The sequence below is a fragment of the Lampris incognitus genome, chromosome 18 (genome assembly GCF_029633865.1).
Source record: "Lampris incognitus isolate fLamInc1 chromosome 18, fLamInc1.hap2, whole genome shotgun sequence".
Taxonomy (NCBI): Eukaryota; Metazoa; Chordata; class Actinopteri; order Lampriformes; family Lampridae; genus Lampris; species Lampris incognitus.
Window position 1 is genome coordinate 2,301,482 of NC_079228.1, and position 8,185 is coordinate 2,309,666.

The 8,185-nt window shown below is 46.8% G+C and overlaps 1 pseudogene; it reads left to right on the top strand.

Annotated features, from left to right (window-relative positions):
* Nucleotides 1-1,198: 1,198 nt before the first annotated feature.
* Nucleotides 1,199-7,462, top strand: LOC130129084 (AN1-type zinc finger protein 1-like; annotated as a pseudogene).
* Nucleotides 7,463-8,185: the final 723 nt, after the last annotated feature.

An 8,185-nucleotide genomic window follows, 5' to 3' on the forward strand; every position in this document is an offset into this window, starting at 1 on the left:
GAGTGGGAGACAATGCCAATGATGGCACATAACTTCAACAGCATCCCCCTCACAGAAACCGCCGCCAAAGAGTCTAGCTCTACCCCCACAATGTCACCGGTCATGGCCAATATTACTCATCATCCCCTTGGATTTGGCTAAAAGGGCATTTTCCTTTGCAACAACTTCATCCAACCAAACCAGTCTGTCTCACTTTTACATTTAGAAATTTTCAGTAGTGCAGCCATAGAATCCTCATCTTTGAAGTTCAGGTCAGGGGTCATCTGTCACCATTGGGTGGTCATCTTCAACGAAGGCTGTGCAAAGACAATTCTCGGTGCCTTCTAAGTGGCCTACCTCACAAGCGATGACACTCATGAGAAATAGTGAAAAGGTTCAAAAGTTGTGAAAGGATTCAGGAAACACTGCTCCCATAAAATAGTGACCCCAAAGTTCACAACTGTATGTGCACTGAGGCAGTTGGAATGTCTGGTGGCAAAAGTCATTAAATTTTGAGCCCTTTAAATCTATTCTCAGCTCTTGAAGGGAGAACTGATCATTCTGGTCATTGAAAGTATCAAGAAAAATTTCCCCTTCGTTTTGATTGTTTAGTTAGCCCACCAAACTGAACCTGAAGGTTGTCTTCTGCACCGTGTAAATACAGTCATTCAGAAAAAAGTAAATATCTGAGGCAGCTTTTTCTCTTGCCTTGTTCTACATCGCAATGAATAGATATAGTAACAATATGTTTCATTCAATATTCTCTGCTTTAGTCCGGATCTTTGAGCCAAATTGCCTTTAGATATTTATAAATGCCTTCTGTGACATAATCTGGAGCACGTCTTTTTTTAATTTTCCTCAAAGAACAAGCTCCAAGTGCGCCCCCTCGAGGCAGTAAATTGATGTATACTTTCCGCATAATTCTTCTGGAACAAACATCTGAGGCTGGCTTGGCCATTTCAGAGTATGAAAATGTAAAGCTTTTCCTACATAGTCTGGGATCACCCATCCTCCATCTCATGTCCAGCTGTTGTTAACGGTTTACTACTTTTGTCAAGTACAGCTATGACCGTGCTGGAACTGTCATTGTACCTCCATATTCCATCGTGTTTAGTCAATATCATCCCATCAGAAGTAACGGAGAGGATGGATTGTAATAAAGCTAAAGTTTAGTTTCAACATTCAAAGATCTTAATGCTTTTAACAGCGACATCACAAAATGAAGGCAATTTTCCAGGTTGCAGCTGAGGAGGCTAATGGTGTGAAGAAGACAATTTTCCATTGCAATGGTCGACACAACACTAGTTAGCTCCTCTGGACCACAACCCCCAAGTTTGGCTACCTCATTGTTACCCTTGCTGCCAGGACCAACCAGTATTATATGGCTAATTTTAGGTTAAGGGCAACTCATTCCCTTGAGAACATGGAGTGTCTGCTGGTGGTACATTAATAGAGTTGACACATTCACATATCTTTCAAAAAGGTATGTGGCTGATTCAGTAACAGTAGGGTCCTCTTTGGTGATCACTATTCTATAGTAGTTATGTTTAGTTTCACACCGCAACATGATTATATTATGGTTGTAAGTCTTGTTCCCGTTCGCAGATGTTTTGTAATGATATTTGAATTCTTTGCTTTCGGAATCAGTCAAATGAACTGGCATGCCTATCTTGAAAAGACTAGCACAACATTTTCTGATCACTGTAAAATGTCCTAAGCAACCTGTAGGAGTATCTTTTACATAAAGAGCAGCTATGGAGTGAGACGGTATATGCAAATGTTCTATATGACTGCACATAAGAGTCTTTATAGACATACATAGCCTCTTCTGTAATTTGGATATCCCTGGTATTTTTTTTTTGGGCAGCATGGTGACACAGTGGTTAGTGTAGTCGCCTCACAGCAAGAAGGTCCTTGGTTCAAACCCTGGGCTTGTCCAACCTTGGGGGTCATCCCAGATCGTTCTCTGTGTGGACTTTGCATGTTCTCCCCATGTCTGCATGAGTTTCCTCTGGGTTCTCCGGTTTCCCCCCACAGTCCAAAGACATGTAGGTCAGGTGAATCGACCATACTAAATTGTCCCTAGGAGTGAATGTGTTGGCCCTGTCATGGACTGGTGGTCTGTCCAGGGTGTCTCCCCACCTGCCACCCAATGACTGCTGGGACAGGCTCCAGCATCCAGCAAGTTGAAGTCGAAGGCAGAGAAACTCTGGCTGAAGTGGACATCGGAAAACATCGTCAGATTGAATCCTATCATCAAAAAGATTTCCTTCCTTTTGTTTTAATTCATGTAATGGTGTTTTTTGCCTTGTCTAGAGATGCCAGTGAAAAAGGAGTCTCAGACTTCTGGTGGCAGTACATGTAATCCATCTTCACTCCAATAATGCAAGGAGAAATAATTATTGTCAGTCATATGTCCACACTGTGAAAAACATTTCTGTTTGGCTCATCATCATCAAGATGGCCACATGTGTGAGAAACTGGAGATACCCAAACCTCAAATGGCAGCTAAAGTGGCATTAATGAAACTGACACTGCATGCTGCAGGAGACAAGGTAATGCCACAGATGGCGAGGACCTACTTTCAGGTGTATCTTCCCAAAGACCCTAAAGACTCCAGCCAGCCCATGTTCTTCTATTCTAAGTGGAGTGTGGGCAAAGTGGTGGATTACGCCGCCTCACTGGCTAACCTCAAGAACAACAATAACATACAGTGCATCCGGAAAGAATTCACACCCCTTCACTTTCCCCACATTTTGTTATGTTACAGCCTTATTCCAAAATGGATTAAATTCCTTTTTTTCTCATCAATCTACACACAATACCCCATAATGACAAAGCGAAAAAGGTTTTGTAGAAATTTTTGCAAATTTATTAAAAATAAAAAACTGAAATATTGCATGTATGTAAGTATTCACACTCTTTACTCAGTACTTGGTTGAGGCACCCTTGGCAGCGATTACAGCCTCAAGTCTTCTTGGGTATGAAGCTACAAGCTTGGCACACCTATATTTGGGGTAATTCTCCCATTCTTCTCTGCAGATCCTCTCGAGCTCTGTAAGGTTAGATGGGGAGCGTCGCTGCACAGCTATTTTCAGGTCTTTCCGGAGATGTTCAATGGGGTTCAAGTCTGGGCTCTGGCTGGGCCACTCAAGGACATTCACAGACTTGTCCCGAAGCCACTCCTTCGTTGTCTTGGCTGTGTGCTTAGGGTCGTTGTCGTGTTGAAAGGTAAACCTTCGCCCCAGTCTGAGGTCCTGAGCGTTGTGGAGCAGGTTTTCATCAAGGATCTCTCTGTACTTTGCTCCATTCATCTTTCCCTCGATCCTGACTAGTCTCCCAGTTCCTGCCGCTGAAAAACATCCCCACAGCATGATGCTGCCACCACCATGCTTCACTGTAGGGATGGTATTAGCAAGGTGATGAGAGGTGCCTGGTTTCCTCCAGACGTGATGTTTGGCATTCAGGCCAAAGAGTTCAATCTTGGTTTCATCAGACCAGAGAATCTTGTTTCTCATGGTCTGAGAGTCCTTTAGATGCTTTCTGGCAAACTCCAAGCGGGCTGTCATGTGCCTTTTACTGAGCAGAGACTTCTGTCTGGCCACTCTACCATAAAGGCCTGATTGGTGGAGTGCTGCAGAGATGGTTGTCCTTCTGGAAGGTTCTCCCATCTCCACAGAGGAATGCTGGAGCTCTGTCAGAGTGACCATCGGGTTCTTGGTCACATCCCTGACCAAGGCCCTTCTCCCCTGATTGCTCAGTTTGGCTGGGCGGCCAGCTCTAGGAAGAGTCCTGGTGGATCCAAACTCCTTCCATTTACGAATGATGGAGACCACTGTGCTCTTCGGGACCTTCAAAGCTGTAAACATTTTTTTTACCCTTCCCCAGATCTGTGCCTCGATACAATCCTGTCTCGGAGGTCCACAGACAATTCCTTTGACTTCATGGCTTGGTTTCTGTTCTGACATGTACTGTCAACAGTGGGACCTTATATAGACAGGTGTTTGCCTTTCCAAATCATGTCCAACCAATTGAATTTACTACAGGTGGACTCCAATCAAGATGTAGAAACATCTCAAGGATGATCAGTGGAAACAGGATGAACCTGAGCTCAATTTTGAGTGTCATAGCAAAGGGTGTGAATACTTATTGTAGACCAGTCACTGTGTTATTGCTGATGTTTATTGAGCCACTGCAGACACCATACTGAGGAACACTCAGTTATACCGGTTACCGGGTGGGGGCCCGCGTGGTTATGTAGGGGCTATTTCCCATCGATGCAGAGAACGGAAATGGAGTAGAGAACGGTCAACTGAGCATGCGCGAAATGCCTCTGCCATGCCTCCACACGCCCCGCGTAGCATCCAGGCGCTGGGATTCTAGGAAGACCCACCCCTACTCTGCGTCTGATTAGCTAACTTTAACCCTAACCCCGCCCTAACCCTAACCTTAACCTACCCAAACAACGGAGGCAACGAGTACTTGCGCATGCTCAGTTGACCGTTCTCTGCATCGATGGGAACTAGCCTCTACCGTGGTCGTGGTGGTAGTGCCGGATGCCAGCTACACGTATGCCGTCTTATTGCATCCTCGTCGTGTTGGTTAATAAACCAGGTTATGAGTACTAACCCTGCGTCATTCATGAGAACACGAAACATGGTGTCAGAAGCGGAAGATTTTGGAACTTTCACGCACATTTTTTCGGCCGATACTTTTTATTTTTTCTAGCGAGGACAACGATGCCACCTAGCCTACGGAGCTAATCAGCGAACATGGCGGACGGATTTCGGCGGCCCGACCCTCTCGTCTTTGATGGCAACATCAATGAAAACTGGCGGATCTTCGAGCAGGAATATGATATTTTCGTCGCGGGCGGCGGCAGCGGCACTCTGACAAGCCAGCCCGCACCCGTGCCGTGGATACATCCTCCTCAACTTAGCAGGACCAGAGGCCATTGAACGCGAACGGTCTTTTGTGTATGCAGCAGAAGTGAGAGCACCCGGCGAGGGAGGACAAGTCCTCGTTCCCGCTGAATCCAATGAGGATCCCGAATGCCTGAAAAGACAGTTTGGTGAGATATGTGTTATGCTCGCGCACCAGAACCTGACCCGTGTGGCGAAACCCAAGACAGACAGACACGAGATGACTTCCAAGTCTACAAAGGGGGGTTTTATTGTGGGAGGGAACTGTATGGTGAAAAAAGGCGTTCTGTTAGTGGGATGTGTGAATAAACTATGTGTGGTGTCCCGTGGTTTGCGTGTATAACTATGTGTGAGTGTTTTTAGCCAATGTGTGGTGCGGTATGTAAATGACCAGGAGGTGTTGAAGAAATGTGCGTGCACCTGGCGAGAAAGTCCAGTCCGTGATCCAAGAGGGGTTGTCCGAGAAAGTCCAGGTCCGAGATCCGGGAAGTCGAGTCCGAAAGGAGGGGTCCAGGTAGAGGGACAAGGGGGGAGATCGCAGGAGAGGTCCGGGGAGAAACGTGAAGGTCGCTGGGGACGAGGGAGACGCGGAAATCGCGGAGGGAGAGTCTTGGGAGGAAACAGAGACACGAAGATAAGACACTGGGGAATAAACAGAAAAGCAAGGAACGCTGGAGGGCTTGTCAGAACTTTACCGCAGGGTTCAGTACGTCGAAGCACTGAGAGACGTTCTGGGAGGCTTCTTGTAGAAGGCTGCCTGATTGCCACAGGTGTGCCTGATGGATGATGGCAAACACCTGGTGCAGTGCAGCGCTCGTCTCAGAGCGCGAGCCGAGCGCTCGGATGTTTCCGGCACGTCCGAGCTGGGGGAGTGGCTTGAACGTGCCGGGGAGGCAGCTCGGGGCGGTGTAACCACAACAATATGCAGCCCACGGTCCAACATTACAACGGAAAGACACAAGTTCAACACACGCAATCAGAGGGCTGGTGAGTCCATTGAATCATATGTCAGTGACTTGAGAATAAAAGTAAAAAGCTGCAACTTTGGAGATCTATGTGAAGAGCTCGTTCGGGACAGATTTGTCTGTGGCATAAATAATGACAATCTGAGGAAAGTGCTATTGCGTGATAGTGACTTGACGCTAGCCAAAGCAGTCTCTGTCTGTCACATACATGAAATGACGAAAGAGCACAACAAGGCACTAGCCTCACAACAGCATTATGCTACAAATGTTGATGCAGCCCAACCTAAATTCATGAGAATAAAAAAGCATGGTTGAGACAAAGTGGACAATCAATCAGAAAAATATGTCAAACAGAGCATTGCTAACTGCAACAACTGTGGAGGCAGTCATGCGGCCAGGAGAGACAAATGCCCAGCTTTTGGTCAACAGTGCAACGCCTGTAAAAAATGGAATCACTTTAAAAGATGTTGTAGATCTGTACAACAGGGCCACAACAAGCTAAAATTCAGGAGAGCTGTTCACCAGATTGAACCTGACCAAGCTGATAATATGGCTGAAGATACATTCTATGTTGATGGCCTAACACTGCAAAAAACTGTTGATTCACCTGATGTACACGTAATTGAAAAAGATGAAGCTTTTGTTACTGTACATGTAAATGGAAGTCCAGTTGAGCTGAAAGTTGATACTGGTGCTAAGTGCAATGTCCTGTCAATTCGGACATTTGAACAGATAGAGAGAAATGAACAATTTGAAGTAAATATGAAACCCACAAACCTTGTTGCTTATGGGGGCAGCAAAATTAAAACTGTTGGTCTTGTTCGGCTGCAGTGTCACCTAGAGGGACAAACACACACATTGCTGTTCCTCATTGTTCATGAGGATGTTTTGCCACGGCTTGGTCTACATGCATGTAGAGAGATGCGACTTGTCTCATTCAGCAAAGATGTTCATCAGTTAGGTCCTACCGATGATGATCTGTCGCAGCAAATTTACACTGAATACAGCGACCTCTTTTCAGATGAGCTTGGGAAACTACCTGTGACTTACTCCATGACACTTGATCCAGAGGTGAGACCTGCTGTTCGTCCTGCACATCACATTCCTATGACTATGAAAGACAGAGTCAAAGCTGAATTGAACAGAATGCAGGAATTCGGTGTCATCCCCTCAGTATTTGAGCCAACTGACTGGGTGTCATCAATGGTTGCTACAAACAAAAAGGACAAGCAAGAAATCAGAATATGCATAAATCCAAAAGACCTTAACTCTGCTCTAAAAAGACCACATCACCCAATGCGCACTGTAGAGGAAGTGGCTGCACACATGTCAAATGCAACTGTATTTTCAGTTCTAGATGCAAAAAAATCATTTTGGCAGATTCATCTTGATCACAAATCCTCAATGTTAACCACTTTCAGCACCAGTTTTGGTTGTTACAGATTTCTGTGAATGCCCTTCAGACTCAACTCAGTCAGTGAGGTCTTCCAGCGCTCCATGGAACAGATTTTTGCTGGATATCCCTGTGCAATTATAGTGGATGACATACTCATTGGTGGTAAGACTGTGGAAGAACATGATGCTAACTTGAGATAAGTGCTTAACCGTGCCAGAGAGGTGACCTTGAGACTCAATCCTCTCAAGTGCAGGTTCCGGCTGAACCAGGTCAGCTATGTTGGTCATGTTTTCTCCAGTGAAGGCCTCAAGGCAGACCCCTCCAAAACTAAAGCGATCAGTGAAATGCCAACACCAACAGATGTTCCAGCTTTACAAAGATTTCCCGGGATGGTTAACTACCTTGGAAAACTCCGTTGGCAGCTGGCGGACCAGGGAGCTGTGGCGGTGGGAAGGAAATCCCCCGGGACCAAAGTGGCTGTCCGTAGATCAGTTCGGGGGATGAGGACTGGAGGTCCTCCTTGGGGACCGTCCTGAGCCCAAGCATGACCCAAGGCCATTTGTCGACCCAGCGGTCGTCCTCGAGGGTAGCCCGCAATGCGGCCTTCATCGAGCGATGGAACCTCTCGACCAATCCATTCGCCTGAGGGTGATACGCTGTGGTGCGATGGAGCCTCACCCCTAAACCCGCGGCGATCTCCTCCCAGAGCGCTGACGTGAATTGCGGCCCTCTGTCCGAGGAGAGGTCAGATGGGGTGCCAAAGCGGGCGACCCAGGCGCTGTCGTGGACGAAAGTGGGACGGCCTCTGGCCATCGCATGGTCCTGTCGACCATGGTGAGCAGGTATGTGAAACCACGGGAGGGGGGTAGGGGGCCTACCAGGTCCACATTTACGTGGTCGAACTTCCTCTCAGGTACCGTGAA